Source organism: Ornithodoros turicata, unplaced genomic scaffold, assembly GCF_037126465.1.
Source record: "Ornithodoros turicata isolate Travis unplaced genomic scaffold, ASM3712646v1 Chromosome53, whole genome shotgun sequence".
Classification (NCBI taxonomy): Eukaryota; Metazoa; Arthropoda; class Arachnida; order Ixodida; family Argasidae; genus Ornithodoros; species Ornithodoros turicata.
In genome coordinates, this window is record NW_026999381.1 from 364,856 (window position 1) to 380,991 (window position 16,136).

Here is a 16,136-nt window from a genome sequence, read left to right on the forward strand (position 1 = left end):
CAGTAGCACAGGATACTTCACTGAGAAGTTTAATCACCTTTCGGACGCCTTCGTTTGGATGGACGGATACTAGCACAAATGCACATTTGTAGTCTAGTAACACATCCTGCAGAGTGGAGTCAAATTGGTTCGCTTCGAAAAACAAGTATGGCCTTCCCGTAAATTGCACAGCGTTGTGAACCATTATTTCGAGAAGCCTCAGTTCTGAACCCGTAAATACGTGAAGCGACCCCTCTTTCCAGACACTCTTCTTTAGTGGTTTCTCGAATTGCACTTTGAGATTGTCAGTTTTGAAAGCTTTGTTCAGTCTCGCGTTTTCCTTTTCTATCTGTGCTGCATCTATGGATGGGATTCCATTCTGAATGTATTCCCGCATGTCTGGGATGACATGTTCCTCGAAAAAATTTCGTAGTTCCGGTACTTCCCGTTCCAGAACCCTATTTGCATCGTCGCAACCATATTGGGCCAGTATGTGAGGAATCCGTACAATTAGCTCTTGTTCTTCATTACGGGAGACAGCTTGTTGGATAAGAAGATTTAGCTCTTTTTTCCTTCGTTTTATGTCGTTCACAATGGCTCCATATTGCTGTTCCTTCTCCATATCCCCGCTGACATAAGGCTTGCCATCATTATGATACACTAGGCAAAGTGCCATGTGACATAACTCGTGAATGAGCGTCCCGCGGGTTACGGCTTCTTCAGTGCTGGCCCCGACGAAAACTCTCTGTTCGTTGTAGAAAGTGAGGCCGAGGTTGTGTCTATCCCAGCATCCCGTAGTCCGCTGAACGCTTTCACTCTTGAAGTCAAATCGTACTTCTAGGTGCGGTGCTGTTGCAGCCACTTTCAGAATAATTCTGTTTAATTCGTCTCTGGAGAGGTGCTCGAACATCTTCTCCAATCGCTCATTGAAGTAATCACATCTGGTGACGCTCCGTGATTTGCTTTTCAGATAGTCGAGGTAGGAGTCCACGCATTCTGTGGTGTAATACCGCTGTCGTCGAATTTCAGCGCGTCCAAGAGGTGTGAGATCTTCGTAACACGACGATTCTCCTGTGTCCTTGAGTAGACAATCACGCGAGACTAGCAGACCATGAATGCGGAAAGCTTTCTCTTCAATAGCTTTGTAGCGAGCAGAGACATCTTCATCGGGGTCTAACCACAGTTTCAGGGCAGGCACAGCATCCAGGCACTTTAGAACACGGGTCTCATCTCTGTCCGCTATGGCTCGATGCATTTCCTTCCTGACCTCCTTCCATTCTTCTGACCTTTCCATGTTCAGATCCAATTCAGATGTTGAAGCCATCCTTCTCGAGAAGAGACGACAAACTCCTGCAATTTTGAGGGGAAATTAGAAACACGAGCGCATTCATCTAAATAATTCATCGAACACAGGCTGGCAATGTATGATTGTTACGTAACATGTTACAGCTTACTCCTGTTGTGACAATCCAACAGAACGTAAAAATGCCTCTAAGAAAAAAGGCAACATTTCGGTGCAAAACGTTGCTGAGGTGTCCCGGAAAAATGGTCTCGGGAATGGCTGTCACGATGTCGACATATCGTAACAAAGGGAAGAGGGCGGCTTGCCATCAAAAGTAGTGTTGTCAAGGAATTTGGTTTACATGCTTGCAAGAACGTGCTTTATGTATTTTTTGTCTCTCGTGGCTTTCAAACTTTTGGGAAATTTTCCTTTTTAATATTTTGCGCCCCACGTTCTTGTCGGTGCTGTACAGATATTATTTTATTTCTTTTCTCAAGAGTAGATGAATAATTGCTGTGTCATTTTGTAGTGAGCATTATCTCGAAAAGGGTATCTTCAAGGCAGGAATACTATGCAATTTGAATTTCATTTGTTGAGGACGTGCCGGTTACATCTTTGGCGGATGCATTTGATTAGACATCATTCCCCTTGTATTCCTATATAATTTTCCCTCGGGAATGGCCACCCTCTTGCCCTCTTCGAGATAATACTCACTGCAAAATGACACAGCAATTCTTCATCTACTCTCGAAAAAAGAAATAAAAAATGAATAATTGTACAGCACCGACTAGAACGTGGGGCGCGAAATATTAAAAAAGAAAATTCCCCAAAAGTTTAAAAGCCACGACAGATCACGATCCCGTGCAGATCAGGTCTTAAAACTATAATAGTACACAAAAAATACATAAAGCACGTCCTTCTCTATGTAAACCAAATTCCTTGGCAACACCACTTTTGATTCCAAGCTGACCTCTTCTGTTCGTTTTATTACGATATTTCGACATCGTGACAGCCGTTTCCCGGAACCGACGTTGCAGTGATCCCCCGCTTTGCACCGAAGTGTCCGTGCACCGAAATGTCCGTGCACCGAAATGTCCGTGCACCAAAATGTCCGTGCACCAAAATGTCCTGCACCGAAATGTTCTAGACCCCCCTTTATCACTGGTGCCAGTGGGTCATAAGCAGGTTATTCCTGTAGAGTACATTCATCGCGACCACGAAGCTGTCGAGCAGCTGGCGGACAGCATCAATATGGCGCGGACTAAATGGCTGATAAGCGGATTCCGCTCGGATTCAGGCTTTTTGGGCTACGCAACGACGACCCTGATGTCAAAATAAGCTCCTCCCATGAGGCGGCAAAAGATCGAAGAATGGCCAAACTCTCCCTATAAATGGCTCTGGGGACGGAGTGTCGTCTTTTTTTCTTTTTTTCTTTTTTCCTTATTTGGTCGACCGCTTCGCAACCCGCTTGAAACGTGTCGCGACCCACAGTTATAGGGAACCACTAACTTAATATATCTACTAAAATATATCTACTTTCACGGACCACTGCACGATTAGCACTAGCGTGGTGCGGCTGATCACAGACGGTTGCATTCGCTTCTAATACTCCTGTCAGACGTACTAATTTAGTGTCACTTAGTTGAAGTGCACTCCGTCCCGTAATGTCACTTTCACTACGCTCCTGCTACACGGTGTAAGTAAGTGTCACTAAGCAGTCATGGTGATGACGATGGGCGAGCTTCAACTCCCACCAAACATCGGGGAGTGCAATATACTTTCTCGATAAAATCGTTTTTCTTACGTCTAGAAACATTTCATAAAGATTTTCTTCGCAGTTGAAGTCGATTTAATGTCATAAATATAATTGTTGGGAACCAACACAAGTATATTTATTTGACAAATTTTCAATCTTCTTCTTCACCTCTTTGGTGGTCTTTACTATGTCTTGCGCGTGCAACTGGCCCGCGATGTCAGCATACACTTTCGCGTTTCGCTTGGTCCTCCCATGTTCTGATAGCATGGGTTTCTATCTCAGACCATGACGCCCTGTCTTTTTTGTCTTCCGTTATTCAGTGCTTCACTGCGGGTATTTCGCGATTTCGCCGGAAACCCTTAACCACCGTGCAATGTAAACAAATATGGCTGCCGCGAAGTGGATTACGACATCTACTGGGCAGTCTGTGAACAAGAGTACCGGTAAATCACGCCAAAAAATCCTTACGTCTTTCTTATATAAATCAGCGCTGTCTTAACAAACTTGTCCAAATATAAATTCCGGTTGGGTTGTTTCTTTCCTTTTCCAAAAATAAGCATTTGTTACGCAATTCCTGCCGTGGAGGCTACACTCTTAAAAATGAACTTCACCACATAACAGGCTCCAAGCCAACCATCACCCCGAGTGACATCGTTCTCTCTCATGATTTGTGGAAAACGGGAGGCGTACGCCTTTTTGTGACAATTAACATTTCTGCATAAGTGTCACAAAAAGGCGTACGCCTCCCGTTTTCAACAAATCAAGGAAGGGAACGATATCACCCGGGATGATGGTTGGCAAGGAACGTGCTATGTGGTGAAGTTCATTTTTAAGAGTGTACGTACTTGATTGTTGTAGGCAAAGTGAAGTGAGTTTGGCGAACTCACTTCATCGTAAGTGTACTTTGCATCTAGTGTCACTAAAAGATGCCGTGTGACTCGTAAAGCATGACACTTATTGCAAGTGTACTCGCTGAAAGTGACACTAAATTAGTACGTCTGACAGGGGTATTAGTTCACAGGCATAAGGATGTATGCCAGGATTTTCTTGTTATGAATCGCGGCACTTAGCCGTTTCAGTTATTTGCACTTTTGTATTTTAGTTATTATACTATTTGAGCTAAATGCCCACTCCGGCTGTTGTAGCATTGTCCCCTTCCTCGTCCGTGACACGTATCCAAGTGGGACCACATCCTCGACGGAGCGACCGTAGCTGAGGACGCTCTGTCCAGGTAGTGGGTCGGACGCTTCTTTTACCAAGGCAGATTATAGGGCATGTTGCGTAACTATACTAGAGTTTTTCCTGTGATCCAGGTACCATAATTGGTGACTTCGAGCTCGTATAACATCACTGAAGTAATGAAGCACGTGGGCTGGTGCCGTGTAGTTTATTTATGTCCCTGTGTCTCAGGGTTGATTATGAATGTACTACATACTACTGTAAATTTGGTTCAACAACGAACGTGTTAAGCAACAAACTTTTGTCCGAAATAAATACGATGTGCAGAATACTATTGTTCTCGGTCCTGTGCTCTGCATCCCTTTTATGTACGTATGAAGACGCCGTGCAGTTCAGTTTCTATAGGCACTGTTTTTAACGCTAACTGTTCGCACTCACGAGGTGTTCAACAGCGAATAAAAATAATTCCGTGAAACAAAACTTATTCAAACAACAAGCCCTCTGACGCAAGGAAATACGGCTAGCCCGTCGCGTCTGTGGACTACGAAATGCGGAGCAAATTAGTATCGCTTAAAGCGCGGAGCTGCTTTGAGAACTGGAAGTTGCAACTAGGCAAAAAGGTTCTCAGTCGAAATCAAACTCGCAACTACCTTTCAGACAAATAGGCAATGTCAGAAACAGAAAACAATATATTGTCCTGTTTTGGCTAAATACAGGCACATGAATAGCCACCTAAGTGCGTAGGAGCACTGATGGCCAGTAGTTAACTACATGTAATTAAACTACTAGTTAAACTACGTGACTGTAGCTAAAAAGTAGTTATCAACTACTTGCGGAAATGTAGTGGCAACTACTAGTTAAACTACTATTTCGAGTAGTTAACTACAGTAGTCAGGTTACTGAAGGCACCAACTATTTCCGATTTTGCCGCAAGCTTTACGGCACGTTTGTGCTTCGGACCTTGAGCTACTTGTTTGACAAGAAGGAAGGTGCAGAGCAATTGTGCCGTGCATGTGTACTAAATCTGCACTTTTAATGCTTGTCCAGTGAAGCCTCATTTGCTGCGAAATAATTCTGCAACTTCTGCGTAGGCACAGAAAGAATCTCTCCGCAAGCCTTGTATTTGACAATCGTAGCAATATGGCTTGAGTCAAAGCTTGCCATTGCTTGTGACTCGTGTTTAGTTGTCCAAGAACACTACCCGCTCCTTGCAGTAAAGTTTCTCCAGGAGCTGGAGCGCCCTCTACCAGCCACGTGTTAACATTTGGGGAGTAACTTTGGGGTGGCTCTCCTACTTTCCTTCGGTTAGACTTGTCTCGCTACATGGTATCCACGAAAGCAAAGCTTATTACGATCGCTCAGTACAACGCACCTTTATTTAGTGGCTCTAAGTTAGACAATGTTACACTGCGCGTTCGTCATTTTTTGTAATGAAACATGTATCAGACGCGACAAGCTTGCCAGGCAAACCTCACCGAAATTAAGGAGGAGTCGAATATTACTTCCAATTTCTCCCGTGGATTCGATATTTTTACGGTTGCTGTTTCTTTTTATTTATTCATCTATTTATTTTGTTTTATTTTTTGCGGTTTTGTAGTGGGTTCTATTTTTTCTGGTTTCTGATGGATGGGTTTGATGTTCTCTTTTGATACATTCTTCGTGGAATTCGAGCGTGAGGTGAAATTGCGGTGCTACATGGTCATCCTTATAGGAAGGGGCCGTAATAAATAATATAGTGAGTTTTAGCATACCGTACGCTGTCGCCTTTGCGTGCATCTTGGTTCTGCGCAATGCGCAAAGCCCTGCTTATGTCTTGTGCGTGCAATGAACCACCAACGCTGTCCCTTATGGGCGCAAAGGCGACAGCGTACGTTATACTAAAACTTGCTATTAAGTGTGCAGCAAAACACGCGGAAATCCACCCCTCTCATTACAGGGCTTTCTAAATGACAAGCTAAAAAGACCTTACATAATATTAAGGTAAAGGTGTCGTCATATCTACTGTTCAATTGCTGTGTAGTTCTGAATTTTCGAAATTTCATTTTCGTTTCGAACGTTTCTGCAGAGTGTACTCTTAAATTTGTGCAATGAGCTCTCACAGACATAATTTCGTTGATGTCAGACAGCGCCACCAGGACAACGAAACGCCAGCTCCGTATCCATGGCAATTTTAATGGGAATTTGTTATCACCTGTACCGTATGTGAATAGTTTACGTAAACCCAGTGACCAACGTAGCTGTGACCTACCTCTCCGCGTGTTTTAACTCTGCATATCCACCCCCCCACCCCCCTGCGTAACCATAATACCATAACCGTTCAACCATAACATAACAATTCAACAAACCGACAACTACTGAGATTACGTGCGTGCGGAAATAGAATTTCGCAAAAGTCGACTATTTTGTCATGGTTCCAAGCCACAAGCACACATTGCGACAATGCACTGGGACATCTTCAGCACTAGTCGAGTGATGTGCATTCACGGGTCATTGACCCTTTGACAGCCCTACTTTGTCAAAAAACATTGTCCAGGAAGTTCATGGGCCAGAAACCGTATCATAACAATCAACAACAAGTATAGAGCAGGAACAGCCGCAACACAGCCAAATCGTGTAGTCAAAGCAAGCGAGGATACGCACCCTTCACTACCCAACATTTTGCACAGCGCCGGTAGGGGACATCAGAGCCGTTTATAGAGAGAGTTTGGCCATTAGGAGGAGCCTAACTTGAATCGCGTCATGCGACGTCACTGCTGAACGACCTCCCTCTTCGCGCTCTATTGTTGTCCAGTCGTCAACCTGTTGCCAACGCCATGCTGATGCAAAGCGCTGGTCACGATGCAAGGGGAAGACACGTGCGTACCGCGTCCTTCGAGACCTCTTCGTCCTTGAATCCTTTCAGTTTGGTAACAAAGCCCCGATTTCACGGGCGCCTGTGGGCTATAAGCCGGCGACCCTGGTAGATTACATTGAGCGCGACAAAAGAACATGTCGACCAGCCGGTGAAATGCATCAAGATGGCGCCTACCTGCTGGCTGATAAGCGGATTTCGCTTGGATTCAGGCTTTTTGGGCGGTGCCACACCGACCTTGACGTCAAAACAGGCTCCGCCCGTGAAGCGGCAAAAGATCAAAAGATGGCCAAACTCTCTCTATATACGGCTCTGGGGGACATACGACGCTGGCTCCACCTGCCTGGTGCAAGGAGCGGACAAGGGATTGGTGTTGATGGACAACGTTAAGTAGTTATAGATGTAGTTAAACTACATTGCGGTACGCTGTTAGAAGAAAAGGTATATAAAAAGTATAAGAAAGGTATAAATAAGGTCTACAGTACGACATTTATATCGCATCACCACTGTTTATACCCTGTTTAAACCATGTGTAAGGTATAGATCACTGATTCTATACCTTCCACGGCAGCTGAGGGTATAATAAAGTACTTCTATATCACGTTTATACCTTCAGCGTTTTGTATGCCTTTTCTTCCGCAACATCTGTGATCACATTAATTTGTAACGGCGACTATATCATCTCAGTTAAACAATAAGTTAATTTAAAAACATAGGCAGTAATACAGTAGCATTCTAATTATATTGGGTAGTGACATCTGGAAGCATATGATTTGATCCCAAAATAAATAAATTTGCACGCCCTCACTTCTTGAGTTGCTTCCCGGGCGAAGGATGGTCTCCACCATGTGTAGCCGCGGTGTGTTGTATATGCGCTGGGAAGCCGCCACTCCGATATGACGCTGAAGCAAATCGAATATTACCGTTTTCTTCAATTATACCGCAAGGTCTTCAAAATATACCCTCTAGGAGGTATATGTTTATACCCTGAGGTGCAAATAATATACCTTTATGGAGGTATAAAGAGAGTATACCTTCTGGAAGGTATAGCGTTTATACCTCAAAAGGTATGCGCCCTGGGACAAGCCGTTTATACCCCAAAAGGTATAAATTTTTCTAACAGTGATAGTTAAAATGTTGTTTTAACTACCCCCGGAAGAGTAGTTCAACTACTAGTTATCTACTCAATCGCGAAGCAGTTAGTACTGATAGTTAAACTACTGTAGATGTAGTTAGTGGCCATCACTGCGTAGGAGCACGATCACTTCGGGAATCACACTAGTCACGTTGACATTGCCTCTATATTCATGAACACGCATAATTGTGATGTTTCGTTTCGTGCTTCATAAGACTGGAAACAAACAGGGAAGGATAACGGACGTATTTTCGTTACTGTTATATTTTCGTTACTGCTATATTTTCGTTTCTGTTATCCGTTCCTGATACCAGCTTTCAATTTCGTTTCCGTTACGTTTCCGTTACTGTTTCCGGTACCGGAACGGCTGTTACAGAGCTGCGGGAGGACAGCCCGTTCGACTCTGGCAGCACCCTGTTTTGCCCAAGGTTGCTTCGGTGTCACGCGTACACACTACACGAGTAATTTTACGTCGTTGGGATGCGCACATCGTGCACGATTTTTGAAGAAGTATAGGAGCATGTCTTCAGTCACTCTGAGTCCGGCAACCCAAGATGGGCGTAACCTCCATCCAATGTCGCATTCATAGGCGGCAGGGATGGGCAGTATTTAAATACATTGTAATTAAAATACTATTTAAAATATAAATACACGTATTTATATTTTATATTTAAATACAGACTCGAAAAATGTATTTATAATTATATTTAAATACCAATTTTCGGGTATTTATTCTTGTAAATACTTTATAAATACTCTTAAATACAGAATATACTGACTCATATCTTAAAGTCGCCCTGCATTTGACCTTTCGGGAAGAAGGCCGAGTTTGGGGCGCAATTATGCCGGGTTTGCGCTAGCATGCGCATGCGACAAACCATTTTAGATGGCGAGTTTTTCGCTGTTGTTGCGGACAACGGTCGTGACTACCCGATTACATTGTTCTACGAAGAATCTTCGTCAAATTTAATACGAGCATTTGTTCATCGGCACCTGTGGAGATGCTGTTCTCCTTTGCGAATCTGATTGTACGGCCGAACAGAAGATGCCTAAAAGAAGCAGTCTTCGAGAAATTCCTAATATTAAAATCGCCATGATAATCTAACAAATAAATGCTATTCTTTCTCGCTGATTTGTCCTTATGATCATAATTATTTCTATAATTCCAGATGACATCTTCGTAGTAGTTACGGTATTTAAATACAGTATTTATATTTTGTATTTAAATACTCATGTTGAAAACTATTTATGAAGAGTATTTAAATACCCCTGTCAACAAAGTATTTTGTATTTATATATAAATACTCAAAAATGTATTTATGCCCATCCCTGATAGGCGGACGCTCTCGGTAGTACACAATACTGCCATAGCCACGGTGAAATGAAGAAACTAAAAAATAAAAATTAAAAATCATACGCTGTCATCCTCGTGCTATGCTGGAGTAGAGTGCTTGTCACGAGTAGGCAAGCGAGTGATGCACCTTCGATACTGCGCTTTGTTTCCATGCTCTCGTGTAGTATTTAGAGTATTACAGGGAATGGAGTCATTCAAATACAAAAATGAAATGAACAGTCACTGAAATGCCATCGCACAACAGTAATAGCCATTGCCCGAATTCAATACCGGTGATAATTTTCCTTTCCGTTTCTGTTTCCGGTAATGGAGGACAGTGGTATCCGTTTCCGTTATCGTTACCATCTCCAATTTCGGTAATATACCGTTTCTGTTTCCGTTACCATTACCGTTACCCTTCCCTGGAAACAAATACAAAAATTGCCGACGAAAATGGCTCGTAATCGAGTTAGAAGTGACAGAGATTATTATAAGGTCATATGCCCTGTGTGGGTAACGCTGCCACGTCGTCAGAAAAGATAAATTTCGAGTGGTCATTCACGTGATGCCTTCATGGGTTCTTATCGTCTTATCAGTTGTTTTCACCTGCAGGCTACCCAAGGCGAGCATTCCTAGCCAGCAAATGTGAAACTTAGCACTCTATAAAAAAACCTCAGAGGGCAACCTACCGACAGTTGTTCGGATAAAACACCACAAGAAATCGTAAGTGGTGGACCAGTAAGATTGTTCTTTACTGCGAATGCTACACAGTGCATCGGACGATAAGAGGACAACGATGGGCGTACTATATGGATGTTTATGGATAGTAACAGCAATGACGAAGATCGGATTTAGTCGTAAAATATGAACCGAAAAATAAAATAAAACGAACCAATATGTGGGAAATTTTCGGTGCGAAATCGTCGAAAGTGATGATTTAAATTAATCCAAAGAGAAGCAACGTTATGCGTCGGTGATCACTAGGGTACGTAAGTAACGTTCTGGGAAGTAGCATGCGTGACTTATTGTGAGAGTACACCGTAATAATCAGCGGGCAGTAAAGAAGTAACACGATCAGCGAAGATAGACACAAAAGAATTTGCTCGCTAAAGATACGCCCCCTACATCGATTAAAAGCAATTTACGAAGACAGTAAGAACAGTATAGAAATCTCATCCAAAACACTACAATACCATATGCAACGCAACATTGGTAATACTGAACAATACACGCGTTGAGGATCTCACCTCACTTTAGACTTCCACTGATGATCATGTGAAGATATAGAGATCCATCGAACACCTGGCGAAGTCTGGAGCGACGCTTACGGGAAACCTGCCTATGTAGGAGTAGAAGGCCGATAAGGCGTTATCTGCGTTATCATTCACCGCGTCTTTGTTTGTCGTACGAGTAAGTGTCGCCTCCTCGTGTGAGAATGTGGGTTTAGAATAAAGTTGCGGGTTTACAAGTTTTCTCGTTCTTTTCTTTTTTTATTCCGTATTAGTGTCTCGAATCAAGTCTGGCTATGAGCGGCGTACAGATGTGAACAGATGGAGAGAGGACAGCAGGAAGGAGTGGGGGACAGGGGGGGGGGGGTGAGTATGCGTCCTTGGCCTACTTCACGGGGAACTGTGCTGACATTCGCCTGGAAAGTCTGCCGAAGGAATAAAGTTACACGACTACGTGCAAATATTAAAGGGTCGGCATGCTCTCATATAGATAGGACTCGTCGTATCGCTTTGTATGCCAGAGTAGTGACGACAACTATCTATTATTCTACTTACCACACTTAGAGGGACAAAAGCCCTCGAACACACACCCGTGCAAAGTGCAAACCTAGCGGTTGTTTCCATTCCCATTCGCGATTCCAGTGAACTACAGGTGGCGGCCCAAAATTCCGAGATAAGCGGACGAAAGGAGGTCTCCCCGAGCGTCAGCTTGTTTCACTTTCATGAAGAAAAAACAACGACCAGAACAACAACGAGGAGATTGGGAAGAATGATAATGTGAGGTCAAAACTTAAAACGGCAAATAGAGGTAACCGTGAAAAAGGATGATGATGATGATTCAGGTTTTCTTGGCGCATAAGCAACGAAGGCCATAATGTTCCAAGACAATGAGAGAGAGGGATTTTGGGTTTAATTGCACAAAGGCCATTGAGCGCCAAAACTATGATGAGTGTGTGGGAGATGATGATGGCCAAGACAATGATAAGGAGCACTAAGGAGTACTAGTTAAAAGTAGAGTGATTCATGATTCAGTTAAGATAAAACTGTACAGTTATAGAATAAAAGGACATAAAAAGGTAGAACTACAATGCGTTAGAAGACCAATGTCTTCAAAGAAGCTAAAACCCGTTCCAATGGTAGAAGAGCCTCATCCCCTAGCAAAAGGGACGGATGTAGAGGTGGGTGTGGTAAGTGTAGAGCTCGTGAAAATGGTGAAGTCAATGTGTTTCATATGATTGACGTGTGATAAGCACGTGTAGGACAGACATCTCGTCGCATCGAGCACCCACAATTCGCGAAATTTAGTGGTCGCGAACATGGTCCATGCCCCCGATTCGCGAACAATTAGGAGCGCGAAAAACAAAAAGGGTTTTACAGTAACGATGAACATAACAACGAGTCAGCGAGGAAAAATAGCATTTATTTGTTAGATTATCACGGTAATTTTAATATTAGAAGTTTTTGACTGCATCACTTAGGATTCTTGTGTTCGGCCGTACAATCAGATTCGCAAAGGTGAACAGCATCTTCACTGGTGCCGATGAGCTTGCATTAAATTTGATGAAGATGCTTCGTACAACAAAGTAATCAGCCGCGACCATTGTCTGCAACAACAGCGAAAAATTGTCCATCTAAAATCCGTTTTTCGCCTGCATGCTCATAGCTCGAACTCTGCGTGTTCTCGGCATTTTAAGGCCGAAGACTTTAGCACCGGCGCAAAGCGCAAAATTCTCAGACGTGGCACCGTGGCTACGGTACCTACGTTTAGTGATCACGAAGTTTACACAGCCTTGCATCTCCCACGAGTGCAAAACGAACACAAAAAAAGCACCAAAAGGTAGCGTCGCAGAAAAGCCACCATCAAGAAAAATTCTCAGAGAGGCTTCTATCCGAACAGCATAATAAAGGTTAGCAGAGCATTGTAATGGCAAACCGCAAAAGAAGAAGAAAAAAAGTGTAAAAGTAAAATAAAAAAGGGACCAATAAGTAGGAAAACAAAACAAGCAACAGCTGATTTAAAACTGAAGTGCTTGCTTATACAACAAATTCTGTTGGACGTCGTAACAGGTGTCAGTCATCTCTTTGCCAGGAACAGTTTCTTCTTACGGTCGCATTCACCCATTCTCTGTAACTGCCCTGTATGTTAACACGGAACGCCTCTCACGTGAAACGTAAAGTCTGAACGCGCTTGCGTCTGACAATCATAAACGCATGATAATTGGCCCAACACGCAAGGTGCTGCTGCCAAGTTCATGTGTACGATGTACGGCACATAGTTTCACAGTTTTACATGCCACCTACGCTTCACAGCACAGCCTATTTCTGAGTATTTAGTTTCACAACTCTTAGCTCTACATGAACAGAGAACCTGCGACAATACGCAAACATGTACGCACGAAGAATTAACCACAAGGACCACTCATATTGCACACAGCTGAGCTACAACAGGCGCTCTTCTGGGTCTCGCAAGTGGCGCCCCTGGAGGGCGCTCCGCGCGTAAATACGGCACTTCCGCCCCTCGAGGCGCGGACGGAAGTCCCATAGGCGAACGGGCGAGTGTGTTATGGTCGTGTAGAGGCATGGAGGAAGGAAAGCTTTCCTTCCTCCATGGTGTGCGCCGCCGCGCCGAAGCGCCGCCGCCGGAGGTCGGGGCCTCGCCGTCGCCGCCGTACCAAAAATGTCGCCGCGCCGCCGCCGCCGATGTTGAAAAATCGGCGCGGCTGTGTAATGTGCCCATTTTGATCCACTTTCTATAAACGAATATCTCCCATACATAATATTTTGTTTGTTTTTCTTTCATCTTAGGTTCCAGGCTTCATTTGTGGTGTTTTTAGCAGTGACAATTTCATCTCCTGATATGCTGTTTATGCTTTAGAGTTTCGTTTCATAGTCGACCCTGGAGGCACAGCCTCCAGCCTCAGAACATCAGTTTATCTCTTGTCATTCAATTCTTGCAGGTTGTTTGCCGGTCATCCACTAACACCATAGTACTGGTCATTATCCATATACAGGGTGTTTTGTTTTTTATTCGTCACAGAATTTTTGTTAAAAAATAGCGGGACGAAATACATGCCGCTTTTGAGTTGGTCATGCGAATATTATCTCGAAGAAAGTATGTAACTATAAGATCATTAATTACCCCAAATTCATTAATTCTGTAATTAAGGAATTTTGCTTAAAAACGGGATAGCAGAACGGAAGATACTCATCGTTGAAAGCCATTCCATATTCTTAAACGCGCACGTGTTTTGAAATATCCGACGCTGAATGTCGCTATGCAAATGAGCCGAAACAAGAAGTACGCCATTTCCGAGCGCAGAAATGACGCGACTTTCGCCTTATCTGGATTGGAAAGGGGTCTATCTGACCAACAGATTAGCGCCTACACCAATCAGCTCGATCGCTCCAAAGCACTTGATCCTCTCACGTGGATTGCCCGTCGCTCTTTCTGCGCTCGAAAAGTGCGTAGCAAATAGTGCATTTTGTGTGTGCCGGCGAAAAGCACATAGTCAGAGAGGGTGTTTTCAATCGCGAAATTGCGGGGCTTATAATGCGCGCGAAGCATGGCAGGCTCAACCCACTCGTTCTGGAGAAGTTTATACCGTAAAACCCTTTAATTTCGCGAGACCTTAATTTTAGCGAATTTTGCGAATCGAGAAAATTCGAGGAAGTCGTGGAGTGCGCGAAATGTAGTTGTTGCGAATATATCCCTACTCGATTCGCGAAAATTTAGGGCTGCGAAATTAAATGATTTTACAGGATTTATTCATGATAACTACAGCCTCTGCAAAAATACTGTTCAATGACGTGGTGGGTGCGCCTTATATCATATCGTTTGCTAACGTTCGCATATTTATATGGTTTCCCAAAAAGAGCAACTGGAGCAGTGGACAGCGCTTTCACGCGTCGCCGTCCTGTGAACATTCGATCAGCCCTCGCTATAACTGTTACGTGTAGTTGCTATTAAAGGGATGGCTCGACGTTCTGATTATCTAGCTATGTTGTTTTCTCCAGCGCTTAAAGCGCACGTAACGCGCCCAGTCGAAGTTCTTGGTCGACGACCTTCTTGAAGTGCTTTACTATCTCCTAATGTTTCTTTGTGTGTTCGGTTTTCTTTCATAATACTATCCAGTGCTGACGCAGTTGTTTGGTGCAAGGTACAGTAAATGCTGCCACCGTCGCGGTGTCTATGATGGAGAAAATACCCCCGCTCTGAGGTGTTCGTGCGGCCCCTTTGGAGAAGATAACATATTGACAGCCCACGGGGCGCACGCCGATATGACAGCATCGGCGTGACGCCGCTGACGCCGCCGCCGCCGGGCCTTCAACGTGCTCTACGCCGCCGCCGAAAAAAATGCCCACGGCGCACACCTCTAATTGCAAGTTGCAACAGAACCGTTCCACGGTGCTCGCTCGGATGGCTCGGATGGAGAACAAAGGAGAATGTGATTTCTGCGTCGTGAGCTGCTTCTGCTAATTTCAGTCTCGATTCTGTTGGCTTCGCTTCTTGGAAGGGTAAGCCAGTGGACCAACTTACAGTTCGAACATGACTAATATGTGACTGAACTTTTCCTTGAAAATTTCAGATTTGGCTTTCTTCATGCTGCACTTCCAATATTGGATCTCGAAATGTCCCGAGATTCATATCGTACCTGATCATCTTAAGAAACGCGGACTGCAGATTGTCATATTGTCTGTCCATTGTGCGATACCTTGTGACATTGAAACATGTGTATACGTGTGAAACACTTCCCGACAGTGTGCTCGAGATGTTTTCCATTATTGTGTCAGCCTGGATTAGAGCCCTGCACCATCCGCGGATAGAAGCGGATATCCGCAAGATACTTGCGGATTCGGATGAAAATTTAACACTTTCTGCGGTGTGCGGATCGGATGCGGATGGCGCGAGGTCGGATGCGGATACGAAGGCAGCGGATCGGATGCGGATATACCGCGTGCTGTCATTTTTCCACCAGCAATTTATTTGTATTGCGCGCCGACAGCAAGCGCATGCTCGGGTTCACCTTTGACCATGCACGGCGGCAAGACGGGAGAGAAGGCATTCTGGCGTCTCGAACCGCGCGAGCACCGACGAGGTAGCGTTCCACGCGTTCCAGAAGTATCTCCATATCGAGTTTGTTGAAAGGTTTACCTTTGCTTGTCGTCATGACTGAGCCCTTCCATGACAGCATGGAGGCATCCGAAATTATACCAACATGCTTCCGGCGGTCTTTACGCGTCTTTCGAAACGTGCGGATTTTGCGGATCGGATGCGGATGGTGCGTTTTGCTCAGCGGATCGGATGCGGTGTAAGCTGTTGTGTATGGTGCGGATGCGGGTCGGATACGGATGCCAAAAATCTCATCCGCGCAGGGCTCTAACCTGGATATGC